Here is a 17,732-nt window from a genome sequence, read left to right as displayed (position 1 = left end):
GCAGTGAAGGTCAGTAGTGTAAAAGGGGGCTATATGTACAGTAAGTGCTGGGGACCAAGTGCAATGCATTCCCAGAGTTTTGGCCTCTTCATAAAACAACATGTAAAAGCCTCATGACAGTTCATAAATATGCATCTGGGGTTACCGTGGTGATTAATAGGTCTACTCACGACAGCTTCCCCCTTGACTTTGCCAAGTTTCACTCATGCTTTCCCACTCAGCTAATCACATTAGGCAAGCCTGATATTCGCCTTGAGGGGCCTGAGCTCTGTGGCACGTCGCCTGTATCCGTGTGGGCAGGAGTGGGGTTCCTTTCTAACACGGGGACACCGTGAACTCCCTATTGCGATGATTAAAAATCTGTCACATCTAGAAATTTGGAGGCGAAGACGTTAATTAAATCATGATTTTGTTCAAATTCGCTTGAAGCCAGCAGGCGAGGTCCCGTTTTTTTCCCTCTTTCTTAGCTTTTCAGCGACATTGTAAATAATTTTTCTTTGCTTGTTTCAGACTCCATGAGACAGAGATCGCATTTTCCCAGCCCTTACTGATGACAAAGCTCACAGAAAGCAGGAGGTACAGTATATAATGCGAGCGGATGTATTTTTGTGGCCTGTATTGCACTCACTGTGCAGTGGTTTGCCACTCGTATTGATGCCCCCCCTTTGCCGGGACAGTCCAACGCCAGGCAGGTCCAGGTTGTGGTCCAGCTGTCTGGGGTTGGCCTCGACATGGATAGTCGCTAACACTTTCTCAGCCTTGAGAAAAAGCCTTTAAACACAGCTGCATACCAGGACTTCATTAAAGGATACTGCTTGTTAATGGAAACAGATATCCAAGCACATTCCTTAATCAAAAGTATGATAACATTGTTTCCTTTTTAACAATTTTCTGCATGTCTGTTCCCATAAAACTGCTTTCTTACTGATGGGTGGTTCTGGACATTTAGATACAAAATGTCACTGCATGGCTGTCTTCTCATATTCTTTTCATTATTGCTATCTCATAGTTGTGGAGAACAGATTTTTAATGCATACTTTTCTTAACAAAGTAATTATTAATAAAGTTGTCCAACTTTCCAAAGATATCAATTGATTTAGTCCGCTATAACAGAGTAACCCCCATATGTGTAAAGAATACATATATTTGAAAATATATGTCTCTATATAAAGTCTCAACTGTGATTTATACTGTATGTGACACCATTTTTTTTTATTTCAATGACAGTACTCACTCACAAAATGTCAGTATTTAGCTTTTTTTAGTTTCATATTTATTTATTCTTTATATTATTTCAATTTATATATTTATTATTTATAAAAGAGTTGTTGAAACCCTTGGTGTTTTTTAAAAGTATATTACATATAATTATGTTTAAACCATTTATACCTTTATGTATATACTGTAAAAAAATCATATTTAGGGAATATAAATTCTTCTGTAATTCCAATTATTAGTAATTTCAACAACAATGGTACAATGGTTTCTTTTGTGTGGTATGTGAAGAAATAAAAATAAACCACACTGACATGTATCCTTGAGAATGGCATACTTGCCTGAGACAAGTAATACCCATAATTACCATAATTCAGCCTAATATGAAGCAGTTTCACTGGTTTAACATCCATTACTTCATCTTCTAAGTCTAAGGTTTCTGTGTAGACTCTGCACGTTGGCCAGCGACTGTTGTTTTAAACTCTCCGGTGGGGTTGTCAGGAAATATCCCATGTCCATTAAAACGTAGGTAGCAGTTTCCGTCCATGGCCAGCAACCAGACTTACAAATGGGACACCGGGAGCCCTATAAAGATAAGATAAAAATACTAAAAACCTCTTTTCCAGCTCAAGCATGCAGGTATCGAACTTGTATTTCATCTAAAACTGCCACATGAACCTGTTTCCTTGAGCCTATGTCTTTATATAAAACTCCAGATAGGTACAGTATCTCCTCATGAACAAATGGTTTATTCAAATCAACTTTGGGAATAAGAGCAATATCATAGCTGAGTGTTTGCTGCACCTTGTGGCAGTGAGAGAGTAAACTGTTCTCCAGTTACTCTTTGTGTCTCATCCTGGTATTTAGGTTTAAATGCAGTATTTTAAATAATAATATTGAAGTGAGCATCAACTACACCAGTTCTGAGCAGGTGTTTATTTCCTCATGGAAAGACATGCTTATTTCTTATTTTGTAATAGCTTGGCATTTTATATTATTTTAATCTGAAGAGGTCAAAGCTCCCACAATGCTAACTGGCATAAAGCAAAACCTTAACTTGCTGTCTTCCCCCAAGGAGTTTGCAATATTTACTGATAAGAAACCCAACCTACGCTGGTCCCACGTTTTGTGTATAGTGTGACAGTACAGTAACAATTTTCTGACATTATATCTTGTGATCTACATAGACAAAACTATTTTCCTGAGGGGGTGTTTTAGCTTAAACCATTTTTACACGAACACCAGAAACTTCAATATCTTTTTAATACTAAATATATTTTCATTTCAGAAATGTACCATCTCATTTTCTAGACATTAAGATCAGAGAAAGCATTATTCTTTCATTTTCCCCAGAAATGTAGCAAATAATCACTGTTCCCAACCCAAAACAAACTGGGTGTTTTAATACATTGAACAGCAGATATACATACTCGTAACTTAGCTACATTTCTCCAATACAAAAGAAAAACGTTTTAGTTCAACCCTTTTTTCTTACAGATCATGAACATGTCATAAATGCTATATACGCAAAGTATAATTTATATTTTGGAAAGCATTACTGCATGCATGTCTCCACAAATATGCTAGGCTCCTAGATCCCAGCTGGAGAAACTGGGTAACCGCAGCAACAGAAATCAGCCTGCTGAAGCTATTCTGAATGCATTGAGAAACCTCAGTGTGAATGCCAAAGCTGTTATGACAGCTCACAAAATGTATGGAAAAAAAGGATATGGGGCGCTTTTACAAAGACTTGCACTATCTAGCACTCCAGGGAAGTAGACTGAGAGAATGTGAGCTTATTTCACACACACACACCCCAACCTTCAACAGATGGAAATGACTTCTACTTGCAGTCCTGCCCTAGGCTGTAATTGAAGTGGCAGCCTTGTGGGAAACTGTGGCCCAATGCAGAAATACCCTTTCATGTCTGTCCAATCAGCAGAACGCTATGGAAATCAAAAGTGACAATTTCGCAGCTCGATGTGCTTTGCCTTTGCTGTATTTGTCATCTGTTTTTGTCTTCAGACGAATTAACAGCAGTTTATGAGATCTTATTATGAAATGTCCTTTTTTCACATTTGAAAAAGGTGCAGAATGCAATGTACTGTAAGTATCTTGGTGAATAATGCATCCTTTTAGCAGGGAACTTAACATGGTTCATTAAGTTATTGTGGAGGGAAAATGATCAACTTTAAATCTCTTAGCAAACAGCTCTTCTTCAGTCTTCCATAACCCCTAAGTCACAGTTTGCAAAATTCTGTGTATAGAAAGACTTACCTGTAACCCCAGCTTACGTGAACTAGTTTTAAGGCCAACATCAAAGGGGCATTTATTCGATTATTTTTAAAAGCTTGAGTGAAAGCCTAATCTGAACAACTCCAAATAAGAAGCATTGCTTTCCAGTACTTGTTCACACTCTTCTTAAAGATTGCAAAGCTGAATTTAGTACATTCAATGTGTAACAAGTAAACATTTTTTGGTATGGCATACTAAAGAGAAATCAGATGTATTTTAACCATGCAATATTGCATTTGTTGTCATGTCAGAAAACAAAAAGGCTAAAACTATTCCCTTAGTAATCCATGTGACATATGAAAGGATAATTGCTTTTTAAAATGTGGATGCTTATTCAATATTATGATTCATCTTCTGACTGGACAATATAAAGAGGACAGTTTTGTTAAATTAGTGAATGAATTAGTTATAAATGTTGTATCTTGACTGTAAAAGGGTGAATTCTTTGTATGCTATCCTGGTGTTTATGATCATTTATCTTGACTGATTTTGTGGCTTTCATCCAACACAGGGATTTCTTGACTTCTGTAAAAGTCTGATTATGGAAACCATTCAGTGAGTCAAATTTTACCCTTGAGCCTTACGAGCATTTACTGTTTTATACTTTAATGATAATAGATTAGTATCCTATTCTATGCACTGCACAGTTCAGACGAAAACATTTTGTAATATACTTTCTACATTCATTTCTGTAATAAAAAAACATTTGTGGATTAAATAGACTGTGGATATGTAAATATATACTCACAGATTATACACCGGAAGTTATTAAAGGAATCTCTATGTTGCAATAGTTACCTCTTGTGTATATATTCCTATTCCTGAAAATGTATGGGAATCAGATTTTTTATTGAATCTCCAAATATTTTTTATTTAGCTTCTTTTGCTGTGTGTGATCTAATTTACCATTTGCACACATCTGTCTGTTGCTATTCAGGGCATGAAATCTTATTACATCAGCACTCTGCCCATGCAGATCAATCAGTATCGACAGACGATAATTAAGGGACCAGCCGCCACAGGGCAGGAAAAGTGACTTTATCTCTGAACTCCATCTGACAAGCAGGTCTTTTAGTCCTAAAATGGTTTTAAAGTCTATGAACAGCTTTTGAAATATTACTAATGGGCCAATAAGCAACAGCGCCAGTGTCTTAGTCTCCAAGTCTTGTGTGCATGCATGTTCAGTGTGTGTGCAAAAGAAGAAAAGCAGAGACTTGCAGACAATTGTTTTGCCTTTCAAGGCTTTCACATGGGTTACAGGAGTCAACAGACAAAAAATCCAGTCTTCCGTGGTTAATGAACAACCTTATTCTGAGGTAATGGAACAATTTAGCTCTGTAACATTAAAGACGGCATGCTACAGAACATCTAAAAATATACAACAGCAAGTTTGCACAATCCTAGGGCGATGAAGAAAAATGATTTGTGCAGTGTACTTTTAGGATCTTAGTAATGGCATAAAATAAAGGTTCATATGGGGTCATTTACTGCCACTGTAAGTTTCTTGACACTTCAGTGCATCTCAAACTAAACCTCCCTTTGCCAGTTAGCAAAACTTTGACCCGCAGTTCAGAGTGAAAAGGCAGAAAGTGCTGAAACTGTGTTCAGGTGTGACCCTTGCATTTGCATTTTGGAATCTCTGGATTTCATCTGAGTGACAGATATGAACATAAGAAAGATTGGGAACAAGGGGAGTCTATTTAACCCATCAGGTTTGTTTGGTTGTTAGTAATTGATGATTCATCCAGTCATCTCTTGAAAGAAGCCAGAAAGTAAGAGAGTTGCTTCAACAAGCTTGTTCCAGAAACCCACAAATCAAGGGGTGAAAACCTGGCTCCTGGTCTCAGTTTTAAAGCTGAAAAATCAGGAGCATAAAAAGGCCGGATAGTGTCAGGAAAATATACAGAACGTTTGTTCTATTATTGAGAAGAAAGAACTAAAATCTTAGAATGGAGGTCAGAAGGTACACAATGTCCCAGATAAGTACAATTATCTTCCTTCGAAATCATCAGGGTTTTCATTCTAATCCAATTTGATGCAGCCGAGGTCTTCAATGATGACAAAAAATGTTAAAAAAGGCTCTGCACTTGACTCATGAAGAATTCTCGCAGGAAATTCTGTGATAACGCCAAGTTTATTTTTCATTGTGGGCTCTAAAAAAATTTTGGCCGCGGGTTAATGATTTGGTTAAATAATTCCTGGTGCTTCTGTATTTGACAAAAATGCATGCAGCTCCCTGTGTCGGTACTAGCCCTCCATACATTTAACTGCAACTGTTCACTGCTCAAATGCTAAAACAGCCAAAAAGAGTGGACTCTAAAAATAGCATTTCATCTTGTGCCTGTTAATGCTACTTCTCCACTGGTACGAGATCTTCACTCTTCCTCAATACCCAGAAGATCTGGCAACTGAATCCTTCTCCCAGTTTCATTCTCCAGACAGCCATGACTCCCAATTAAAGCTATTATTTGCGATGCCTCCAAAGGGAGGTTGCGGGCTTGGAATGTGCAGGACAGGGGAATGGTGAATGATATTTTTGGTGCTCCCTTCCCTCTGGGCTGCAGGTGCAGGAGAGAGTTGCCAGAATGAGGCCCAAGCCCACTAAATGAGGAGGTGTTGATGTTTAATTAGACCCCGCCACTCAGGAGGTGTGAAAGGCAAGGATTTTCTAACTCTCAAGCACTGATATAGGGTAATCTGTCAGTGGAATTTAATTATTGAGGCTTGCTAAATGTTATGTTGGGCATTTCTGGCAATGGAGGGTCTTTGTGTCTTTTTTTACTTGTCATTATTTAAAAAAATATTACTTTTGAGTTTGGTTATAGCTGTAATATCACATCTACATCTATAGATTGCTCTTCCAAGTTGTATTATTAATATATGGAACAAGTAATAGGTTTATTCCATGCTGAAAAAAAGAAGAAAGAGAACACAACGTTTCGGCCGTGGAGCCTTCTTCAGGTGTGAAGAAGCCTGAAGAACACCTGAAGAAGGCTCCACGGCCGAAACGTTGTGTTCTCTTTCTTCTTTTTTTCAGCATGGAATAAACCTATTACTTGTTCCTTTGCAGCCTACGCATGCTGACGCAGTTACCCACCTGAATTATTAATATATGTATATAAGAACCTTTATTTAGAGCTTGTGGTATATCTCTCCAGTTGCTTATTTGCAGATGTTGCAAATATTTTTTTTTAACAATGCCGTGGAATTCATTAGGATGTTATTTTTTACGATTCCTTGGCTGTGTTTTTGTTTCATTTTTAATAAAAAGAGGCGTCCCTGCCAGATGTATTTTTTCATTAAAAAACTTACGGTTTCTATGACAACTGGTTCCTTCATAAAATATTCCATGCCCTAAAAGAATTGCTTGGTTTTAATTAGTTTTATGTTGGTCTGTAAAAGAAAACCGGCTAGTAAGATATATAAGGAATAACAGTAGTTAAGAAACAATATTGCAAGAACTAGCCCAAATACAGTTTTATACAGTATTATTTTTATAGTTAAACTCTTTTATGAGGTAATAAAGTTTGTAAGACGCACTATTTCATTAACTAAAATCAATCTGTTTTCATTTTTCATTTATTGACTTCATAGTGTTGTTTGTTTATATCCATAAGATGCAAATCAAAGGCTCCTATTCTCATGTGGTAGAAAATATCTGTTTTCAAGAACTCTTAAGGATGTTTTTAATGAACGTATTTCAAACAAGGGTACAATTAATTTATGTAGTTTCTTTATCACATTTTTATAGAAATGCCTTCAATACATAGAGTTTCAGCTATACATATTGTGAAGCAAAATATTGCTGTCATAATGACTCCACTGAGGTTTAATTGAAAAGTGTATTTATCCATATAAATGATTATCTATTTCCCACAAAGGAGATTGTATCACATTAAATTAAAAAGGACATTTGAAATAAGAGCAGGTCTTTTATTCTGTCTGTTTGGCTTTGATAAACTGGATGTGTCCAACAAGAGCCCCAGTGTACAGCCTGTCTTTGGCCCCGGTTTTATTAATGTTATTTGAAAGTCCTCTTTCTTTTCTCCACTGGCAAACAGCACCCTGAAACAACCAGATTAGTGTAATGATGACTGAAGCACACAGCAGTGAACAAGGTCTCACTTTAAAACAAAATGATTTTTAAAGATCGGGTTTTCATTGGCATTAATGACTGACACATCTGCTTCTTGTATTTTGGCTTTTATTTTATAGCATTTTATATCATGGTATGATGTATGAAATCTCTCTTGTTCGTAAACCACTGTATGTATGTCAGTTATTGCTGGGTTATAATTTTAACATGTCAATGATAATTTTCAGTATGTTTTCAGATTTATCAAACATTTTTAACAGCTATATACAGAGTATCTCATATTTTTTTATCCCTGTATTCTCATCTGTGGACACCTGTGCTACCCAAGATGCACCTCTTCAGGGCAAGGATTAAAGGATTTAAAGGGCAAGGAGACCTGCTGATGTGCACCGAGGTTCCCTGTTGTAGCCCTGAAAGCTTTATTAACTCCTCACTGGAGAAAAACAGGACTCCTTTAATTTACATTTAGAATGTTTTGTTGTTTTTGCCGCTAGAAGCAAATGCTTCTTTACTTGTTGTAATTATTGTAACACAACTTGTGATGCAGTGAGAGGTTGCTTTTTTGAGAAAGCCACCATCTTGGCTCAAAACTCAGACCCGGGATGTGGTTTTAGCCAAATTAGCCACCAGTTCATTGGGAAAACCTGCAGAATGAAGCACAGCTGGACTGAATCTGCAATTAGCACTCAGAGGGCATGAGATTCCGTGTGAAGCAAAGAAACTATTTGCATAGGTTCTGCATGATCTCAACCACTCCACTTGGCTAATTAAGAGGCTTATAAGACCATTTTGGAGAAAAAGAGTTGCAGTCTGTATGTAGGCGCTATCCTGGAAGGAGAGAGAGCGAGAGCTCTGGCCAGTAATGGATTAAGCTGGCGTACAGGCCTGTAAGACTCTGTGAGATAGGGAGGCTTGAAAAAATACAGTTCAGGTTGTATTGAAGGACATTACAGATGCTGGACAGGTGGATTGCGTGATAGATTGCCAGAGTTGATGGAGATGAAGTGCACTGCTAAGAAACAGGGCTGGCCGTCTGAACCAGGGCTAATGGAGGCAGTGGCACCTGGAGGAGTGGAGCATTGCCTGGCGAGGTAGCAGTGTCCCTTTTCTCCAATGCTGAGAGTTTGGAGTCTAGAGTCCTGAGTACTCCCTACCCCTTCCCATCAGTAGGTAGATACCTGACTGTGTAATAGTTACAAAGAGGTGCACCTGGCCAAACAGGATCAGCTTGGGAAAATCAGTGAAGAGATGAGTTGAAGTGAAGATTGAGACCTGGGTGATATGGAGCTAAATGAGTTGAATATTGCAATGCCTGGTGATGAATGAAGATGGAGAGTAAAGAGCTAATGAGAAAGTAAAGAGAAGAGTAAATAGTAAAGAGAATATCGAATGCAGTGGTTCCCAATCCTGGTCCTGGTGACACCCACACACCTGTTGGATTTTGTTCCAGCCGAGCCCTCATTTAATAATCATAATAATAAGAAGAAGAATCTGAAGTATTTGTTCCCAGCTCAGCAACACGTTGGAGCTTTAACTGTTGTATTTTGTAAGTGAAATAAAATCCCAAACTTCTGACAAAAAAAATGCAAATATCCCAGTGGAGAAACTTGTTAGATCAGGTAAGGCTTTATTTACCTAATGAAAGTGGGATGGAATGTAAACAGCAGGTGTGTGGATCACAGGACCACTACTGGGAAACAGTGATCTAATGCTTGTGAAGAGCAGGTGTGTGAGCAGGGCCAAGAGAAGACCATGCAATGCTTTGTTAGAGGGGACTAGGATGGGGTTAGAAAGAACAAGACAGACCACTGACATGACGGGGATATGGAAAACTAAGGGAATATGCTGGCAGTGGTGAGGTGTACAAAGAGTATGGAGGAGTGTGTCCTACACTTGCATTTGAAGGCATTCCTTTTGCTACTACTGTATTTGTTTTTTTAGTTTGCTTCAACCTGCATCTCCAGGTCCTGTGATTAAATACTACACCTAAAGGTGTCCATGCTGTAATATATTTTCACTGCTTTACATATCTTCCATCTGTTAATTTCTGGTCTACAAATTTTGTCTTGCTTTTTTGTACAGTGTGACTCTCCCTGATGTTGTCATAAATAATTATTTTAAATAGTCGCTTTAAAAGTAACTTCTCAAAGTGGTTTACCTTACAAAAAAAGTTAACAATGAGAATAGGTAACACAATTATCACAATTAAAAACTAGTTTTTAGAATGCAGAAGATGATACAAGTGGAAGACATAAAATCAATGAAGTAAAAGCCTTTCTGAAGAAGAAGGTTCAGAAGAAGAGTCAGGATTTGAAAGTGTTCAGGGAAAGTGATTCTGTGATATCCCTGGGGACAGAGCTTTGGGGTAAGAGCAAGAGAAGGCGAGAGAAGGCCCTATCACCCACAACAGATTGCGAAGCGAATAGGAATAAGAAGATAATATGTTAGATGGGTACTAAGCTGCCAAATCATGGAGAATCTTATAGGTGAGCATGAGGATTTTGAGGTCTACATGAAACCTGACAGGAAGCCAGTGCAAGGGCTCCAGGGCAGGAGTAATGTGATCACTTGGATGCTACCTGGTCAGGATTCTGGCTGCAGATATCTGGACATACTGAAGCTTCAGTCAGAGGACAGGCATAAGGTAAAGAGAAAGTTCTCTTTTATTTACAGTGGCTCAGACAAATACTCAAAAACACAGCTAAATCAGTTCCTGACTAGTTTGAGTTCCTGCCTACACTCTTTCTGACCCTTTCTATCAATAAGGCAGCTTACCAACTGCAAACAAAAGTCTGTGTCTCTGAAACTCTCAGCATTTACAAAGTTCTATGTCACCTGGTCAGTCAGCTGTTTCTTACCTTCCAGTGCTATAGGCTTGACCCTCTGTCTTCAGATGGTGGGTATTTATTGACTCTGGAAGCCTCTGCTTCCTGATTTTCAAAATGTTTACCTGACCATCCATCTTCTCAGAAGTAGTCAGGTCACTGAGGGCAATGTTGGGGAATTTAGTATAGTCAAGACATTCCATCTTGTCTGAATCTACTGCCCTTCCAAACAAGTTGTGTATGAAATTGATCAAAGAATTTAAACCTCTCTTCAAACTCCCCTGCTACTAAACAAAATGCAAAGTTAACTCCTAGTTTTGTTCTGAGTTCAGCATTCATCCTCTTAATTTCTCTTGTATAAGTCAGTTTTTGTTGACAGAAAACATCTTCATGTTGTCGGTTTCCTCACGTATTCACATATGTAATGGAGCACATGATGCACTGACTAGCTGGAAGAAAAAGCTATTCACAGGATGTGAAATGTGGGTTTTGCTCATGTAGAGAATATCACTTGTTTCAACTTAGTCCAAAAGCAGATGGAAGCCAGACATACACTTGTTCAACAGGGATAGTTGCACCTAACTATTGGACAAAGGGAGGAGTGTCAATCTCTATTGAAAACCATCTGGTCATTCATGAGGGAGATCCAGCATCCCCACAGCCTGTAGAAATGACATGTGCATTGGCTATTGTCATGGTAATAGGTATTGTTGTGAAAATGCAATGCCAAAGCACCAATAGTGCCTTTGCAGATGGTTCCTGATGTTGTATCAGTGCCGATTTAGCCTAAAAAAAGACAAGAAGATTTACTATCTCGTTTGCTTTTAAGATGGTAAGTACTTTGTAGTAACACTTGCAGATTAGTTCTGAAATACATTTTTGGATGTACTTGTCACTGTACTATGGCAGCAGAGGCACTTCATTCAAAGGCTGAGCTTTTTTTTCACTTTTTGAAAATCAGATCATTTAATTCTATTTTAATAAGACCCTCTTCCTATTATAAAAATGTCATGTTTCATTTCAAAACATGTAATAGACGTCATAGCACTCTCTGCTATTTTAAAATGCCCCTGAACAAAACTGTATTCATGTTAAAGCAAAAACAGTTACTGTAGATCTGAAAGCTGAAGCCTAACTTCTCTGCCCTCTCTTGTTCTTTTTTTATAATTGACCAAAACAATTCTATAAAAGGAAATCGTTTTTACGGTTTCTTAGTATCATGCAACTTCTATATTTCTCTGTAAATTTTTGTTCAATGGTATTGAAAGTGGCAGATGTTCATAAATGACCTGCTTCGGCCTACTTGTGGTTCAGGCTTTCCTGCTATACTGTACATGGAGAAAACACCTGGGGTGCAGAATAGGCCGTAGGGCCTGGAGGTTGCTTGTTGGAGTCTAGATGACATCACTAGTTGACAGCAGAGGCTGACAGGTGCGAAGTAGGGCTGCATAAGCCTTGGCTAACCGCATACAAACGGATCCTTTTGCTGTTCAGGGCCTTGAGAGTCTGTGGGTTTCGGGTGAGAGCATGTTCAGTTCAGTGCATGACATGAAAATTCGGCTGCTAGCGTACAGGGTACACAGCACAGTAAGAAGCTGATGCCTTGATTCCGAACATTATGTAGCTATGCATATCGCCTTCACCATCTTCTCAATGTGTATATTAGATGGAACTATCAATTTCACCAAACCAGTGGGAATGAATGTAGAAAAATTAGTATGAGCAGTTATTATGATTTATTTTTTGTGAACACTTCAATTTTTCATGGAATTTTAGCTCTTTTTCAGGCAGGAAACTGACACGAAGTACATTGTCACGCCTTTGTTCAGAATGGTGGGCATGATGCACTAAAGTGTAAGTAAAATTGGAAAACATGTTTTTACCTCACATATAGAACAGTGTGTTTTCAATCCTATTCTTAACCTTACTTTTCTCTGCTACAATTCAGCTTGTTTTGTAGTCTTTTATTTCAGGCCTCCCTAATTCTCCTTGGTGGTCAGAGGTCACTGGTCAGACAGAATCCTTTCCCTGGGTCAGATCAGGAGAGGGACAAAGAAAAGGGATTTCTGAATGAGGGAGAAATCCCTAACAGAGAAGTCTATTGATCTTTAAACTAAATGAGAACTCCCATCTGCCTGTCTTGTGTACTTTTGTTGTGGAGTGGAGATTTAAGATTTAGAGATTTAAATTCTGGCATACCTACTTTAATATTTCATTAAAATGGAATAAAAACGGCTATAAATTTGGGACTTAAAGAACTTTTTGATTATTTAAAAATGAAATAGACACTATATTATAAAATCTGAAGACATGGTATCATTTCATATCTTCAGAAACCAATGATTTAATGGTGACCTACAAAATCCCCTGGATTGGTGCTCTCCAATAGCAGGATAAAAAGACCTCCCCCCCACTTTAATTATCAACATGTTTAAAAAAATTTAAACTGGACCCATTGAACTAATGATAAGCTCCATTAGGTCATGAAAGCAGAGGTGGAATGAAAACAGACAGACTTCTTCAAACCCAAGGAAGCTAATAAACTTTAGTGGCCAAAACAATTCAGCTGATACCTAAACAAACAGCACTGTGGTATCGTTCTGTAATGTGTTTTTCCTTTTCTTTTATATTCCAGCTTCTCAGGATGCAAAGTATAAGAATAGTTACAAATAAGAGGAGGTCATTCAGCCCATCTTGCTTGATTGATAGCTGTCAATAGATGCATGGATCTCATCCAGTTGTTTCTTGAAACCAACTAGGTTAATAGGCACAACAACATTGCTGGGTAGTTTATTCCATACTCCCACAACCCATCTTACAGTGAATCGTATAATGGAAAGAGAATTTAGAAAGATATCTAATAGATCTGGTAAATGCACATCGAACAAGTGCGAGCATTTTTAGTTCTACAGCAGCTGTGCACTATAATGTCACTCTCTCCAGCTGACAGCACAAGCATTTGTACTATATTTTTTAACATCACAGTGATTGCTTCCACTTGGATAGTAAGTCTTCTAAAGACTAAAACTAAATACAGTCCCAGAAGCTTTTTTTTGTCTCGTGGTCAGACACCATTCTCTGGACAAATGTGTGCATCTGGCAGTTGATTGAGACTTTAGCTCACCCAAAGAAGCACAATGGTATTGCCTCAATAACAAGGTGAGCAGAATAAAAGGAAAGAAAAAGATTAAAAGGTTAATTTAATTTCTCTAGAATCCTAAAACAGGTGCTGCTGTCTTGAAGACGGTTCTTTTGTTTTCTCAGGAGAATTCTCAGGCCCATTTGTAACAAAAAAAGGAAGAGACTGTTAATCCTATCACAGCTGCAGACTGGTTACACTTGACTTAATTTCACTCTGACCACAGTCTAACTTTTTTAACAAATTACCATATCATCTCCCTCCCACGTTCTTGGCTGTTGTCATTTCCTTCAGGCATCCTCCTAGAAACAGATCAAAATAAATGAGAAAAAACAGAAGAAAAACCTTTCATATACTGTGCATAATTACAGACTCAAAAGCCATTGCTCCTATTTAAGATATAGGTTGTAAGAGGGAACTGTGTGCATGACATAGGCTGCAATGACCTCATGTTTTTAATAATGTTTTATTTCCAAATTTTGTTCATTTTCTTTCTTCCAACAAGAGGTTATAAATGTGTATATATCTTATGAAATATACAAATATATAAAGTCTTTTCAAATATGGTTTAGTATGAAAATTAGTTTAAATTAACTAAAAGTTTATGCAAGTCATTTTATTGCTCTGTTTTTTTCTTAATGCTATATTAGCAAAATGCAAAATTTGAAAAAAAAACAGTGTTCAATGTAATCTAACTTACTTTGTATTCACCCCTCAGAGAATTTTGTTGTGATAATGAACTTGTCTTTTAATATTTCTATTCTTAATAACACCATTAACGATGATTAGTATAAACACAGTGGACTCATCTCGATCTTTAAAAAATGACTATAAATAAAATTATAGCAAGATCAAAACACCTATAATTATTAAATCTCTTATCTGCTTCTTTCGTATACTGCAGTGTAAAACCTGAAATGGACTGAACTTTTTCCAGTTGGGATCTGCATGTCTGTTGCCAAGACCAATACTTTTCAGATTTATTTATTGCCCCAAAGCTGAAAAGAATGAATGTGCAATTATCTGTGTTATTTTTAAAATTTGAATCTAGCATTAGTCGGCATTATAATGAAATTATTTTCTGTTAGTATTTCCATGACTTACAGTATATTCTATTTCTGTCTGCTGTTTTTCAGACAGCCATTTTACCTTGCATTATTCTTTTCATTGGTAAACTCTCTTTAAACAAATATCAAATTGATTCTGGCAGGAAACGGAAAAGGTTGAATAATCTTACTTATTGAAAGTGTAAAATGTGCAACGTATTAATCAGTAAGACACCTTATCTGATTCTGTCTTACTGAGAAAAACAAGAAACAAAAGCACAGATAACAAATTCACCATGCACTTATTTAATGAAGGTCTACTGTACTGTAATACTAATTTGTGTTATGGAGACTACTGTATTGCATCTATCCATCCATTTTCTCATTGCCTAATCCAGCACAGAGTCATGGGGAGCCAGAGCCTATCCCTACAAGCAACAGGCACAAGGCTTGATACACCCTAGACAGAACTTGAACATGATTATAGCTAAATTTATGTATTCATCTTTCACTTTAGAGACAATTTTAGGAACTATTTTGCCCCAAGCTGTCCTGGGGTTGTGCTGCTTTCTGGCATTTTGAAGTCTTGTGCTGGTCTTCCTTAGTGTAGAACAAAAAAGCCTGTCAGTGAATAATAATAATTATTATTTTAAGGCAATGCAATCTCCAATACACTACAATAGCTTTATCTTTGGCTTAGACAGCGTGAGCACTTGATCTCAGTGTGGTTTCAGAGCACAACCACAATTACTGTTTTCTACCTGTAAAACCTTGGCATTGTGGTGTTGCCACTGATCCCACGAGGCAACGTTATGAGATGAGACTGACTGCAGGAAAAAAAAAAACAGGATTATCTTTGTCAGCTCGCCGAGTGCATGTGGATGCGTTTGGAAGTTGAGCGCAACCGGCGGCGGGAGTCAACAGCGTAAAAGGAGAAGGAGAGCTCGTGCCTACGTGTGCAAGCTTGCTCACCTCTGTTCTTCTTCATGACCGCAGTAATGACACAGTGCTGGCAAAATCTGAGGCAGCGGGCGGATGCTTATCAAAGCCAGACTCTGTCACCGGTTTGGGAGCGTTGCTGAATTGTCAGTATTTGACCACTCACTGGATAAATACTTAATAAATCCTTACAAATAATACAGCAGGATTTCGGGGGCACTCATCTGTCTTGTGTCTTTTACACAGGTTTGTCTTCATACATGAGGACAGCAGGCACCTTGTTACCCAAAGGGAAACTCGGACGTTCTGGGTGACTTTTGCTCGTTTGTGACTTTTCCTATTTTCAAACCTTTCTGGTTTTCCTCACTTTTCCTCTACTGCGGGAGTCTCAGAAATCGCCTGTTACATTTGTCAGATCTAGACTGTGTACTTCCAGCTGTTTTGTATACGTTACTTGTCTAAATCTTATATTTAGGATGGTCAAAGATGGCGTTTTCATATAAACTGTATTTGCTCAGAGTAATTTTTTTTTAGTTTCTTTCAAAACATACTGAAGGCATAAGGTTCTCATAATATAAGGCCAAGGCCTAAATCAAATGTTATTCTGCACTCTTAACGTACTGTAGTAGTCATTCATTTTCATAAGAAAAGTGTACATTGGTTTTGTGCCACCTTCCCATATTCTGTAGTTCTAAGGATGAACCTTCTTTTGTACAGAAGCAATGTTCACCACTGAAAAATGATTTTTTGAAAAATGCATTTTCTTAGTTGTAGGGTATTTCCCTGGTTTTAAATCATAGTGACAGAATGTTTAAGAGTGCATTTAAAGGTGGTTCTTCTGTTAATCAGTACAGTATAAGTAGCAACTTGTTGTTCTTCTTTTTTTCTACTTTTACTAGTAGAAGTTGTAGTAGTATTGGATACATACTGTATGAGAAATATATTAAATGTTATCAATGCTCACACTACCAGTGGAAACTTTAATGTCAGTTTAAAATGTATTCAGTGTCGGAATGGTATGCACACATTCTTAGAGGAGGTGAGATGACTCAATCAGATCTTTTCAGTCTAAACACAGACAGACTGATGTTTGGGTATACCCATCCATATTCCACAGAGCATCGTGTACACTATGTTGGTAATTTGTAATGTTTTTGTTTCTTAGGTTCGATGTGAATAGGTACAAGAGCCACGACTACAGTATTTTTGCAGAAAGTCATGTTGTGGATTTATACCTCCACAGCATTCAGAAGAAGTCGTAGTGTTTTCTTTCCAGAGGTAAGTTCTTCTTCTCATTTTACATTCCTGCCTTAAAAGGAAATTGCAGAACTGTATATTGTCATGGCCAAAGACTGATTATTATCAGAACATGGCTTTAGTCTCTCTGAAAGCTCTAGACCTGTAATTTATAATCATAAAAACTGCTCTCCCAGCATTCAGATGAACAAGCTGGGTCAATGCCAGAGCCTGTGAGCCTTTCAGCATCTCACATCTCTGGGATCACTGAGCAAACAGTCCAAGTCTGTCTATCTAAATTCTCTTTTTTCCAATTGTCCCTCATAACGTCAGTTTTGACATTTAGAGAAAAAAACCACAATCGAATCTATATTGTATACAGTTTAATAGTGTGTACATTGTATAGTCACATGAAGTGACTAATATTGGATGTTTGTGTTTGTCTTACTTTTCTGTGGAAAGATGTAAACAAGAAAAATCCCTGCTTGACGGATGTACAGTACATAAAGGCTCACTCTTGTTTCACCAGTCAACCCTGTGTTGCAGTGAAGAGGTAAGAGCAGGGACACAAGTGTGAGGACCAAAATGTTGTTTTTTCTCACCTTTTGCTTTTCCGTCTGGAATTAACCTTTCAATTGTATTGCAATGACGTACCATTTACAGACATCTCTGATCTCCTGCACAGCACAAAGCACATTTTGCAGTGTGGACGTAACACTTGAAGATTTTGCCAGATGTAAATATACAGTAAGTTGAGGATGATCTACGTGTTGTGCCCATTTAGCAGAACTGTGGGACTAGTGTAACCTAGAATTATGGCCACAGTATATTTTTTTTACCCTTACATTCTGAATATAAGCTTAAGTTTGGCAGGAAAAGCTTTATTTAGATTGGGTTGTTTTCTGCCAAACAAAACCATGACTCTTTAAAAGCTTGTGGAA

General features: G+C 37.6%; 1 protein-coding gene across 1 annotated transcript in view; it reads left to right on the top strand.

The window, feature by feature from the left end:
• vwa8 (von Willebrand factor A domain containing 8) overlaps nucleotides 1-16,764 on the top strand; it is a 141,442-nt gene extending 124,678 nt beyond the window's left edge. Inside the window, exons 46-47 of the transcript XR_016090948.1 lie at nucleotides 511-576; nucleotides 16,721-16,764. The gene's annotated coding sequence lies outside the window, so the exon portion shown is untranslated. The remainder of the gene's footprint in view (nucleotides 1-510; nucleotides 577-16,720) is intronic.
• Nucleotides 16,765-17,732: the final 968 nt, after the last annotated feature.

This window comes from Atractosteus spatula, chromosome 4, assembly GCF_055471065.1.
Source record: "Atractosteus spatula isolate fAtrSpa1 chromosome 4, fAtrSpa1.hap1, whole genome shotgun sequence".
Classification (NCBI taxonomy): domain Eukaryota; kingdom Metazoa; phylum Chordata; class Actinopteri; order Semionotiformes; family Lepisosteidae; genus Atractosteus; species Atractosteus spatula.
Note: the sequence above shows the minus strand (reverse complement) of the source record. Positions and strands in the feature narration are given on the sequence as shown.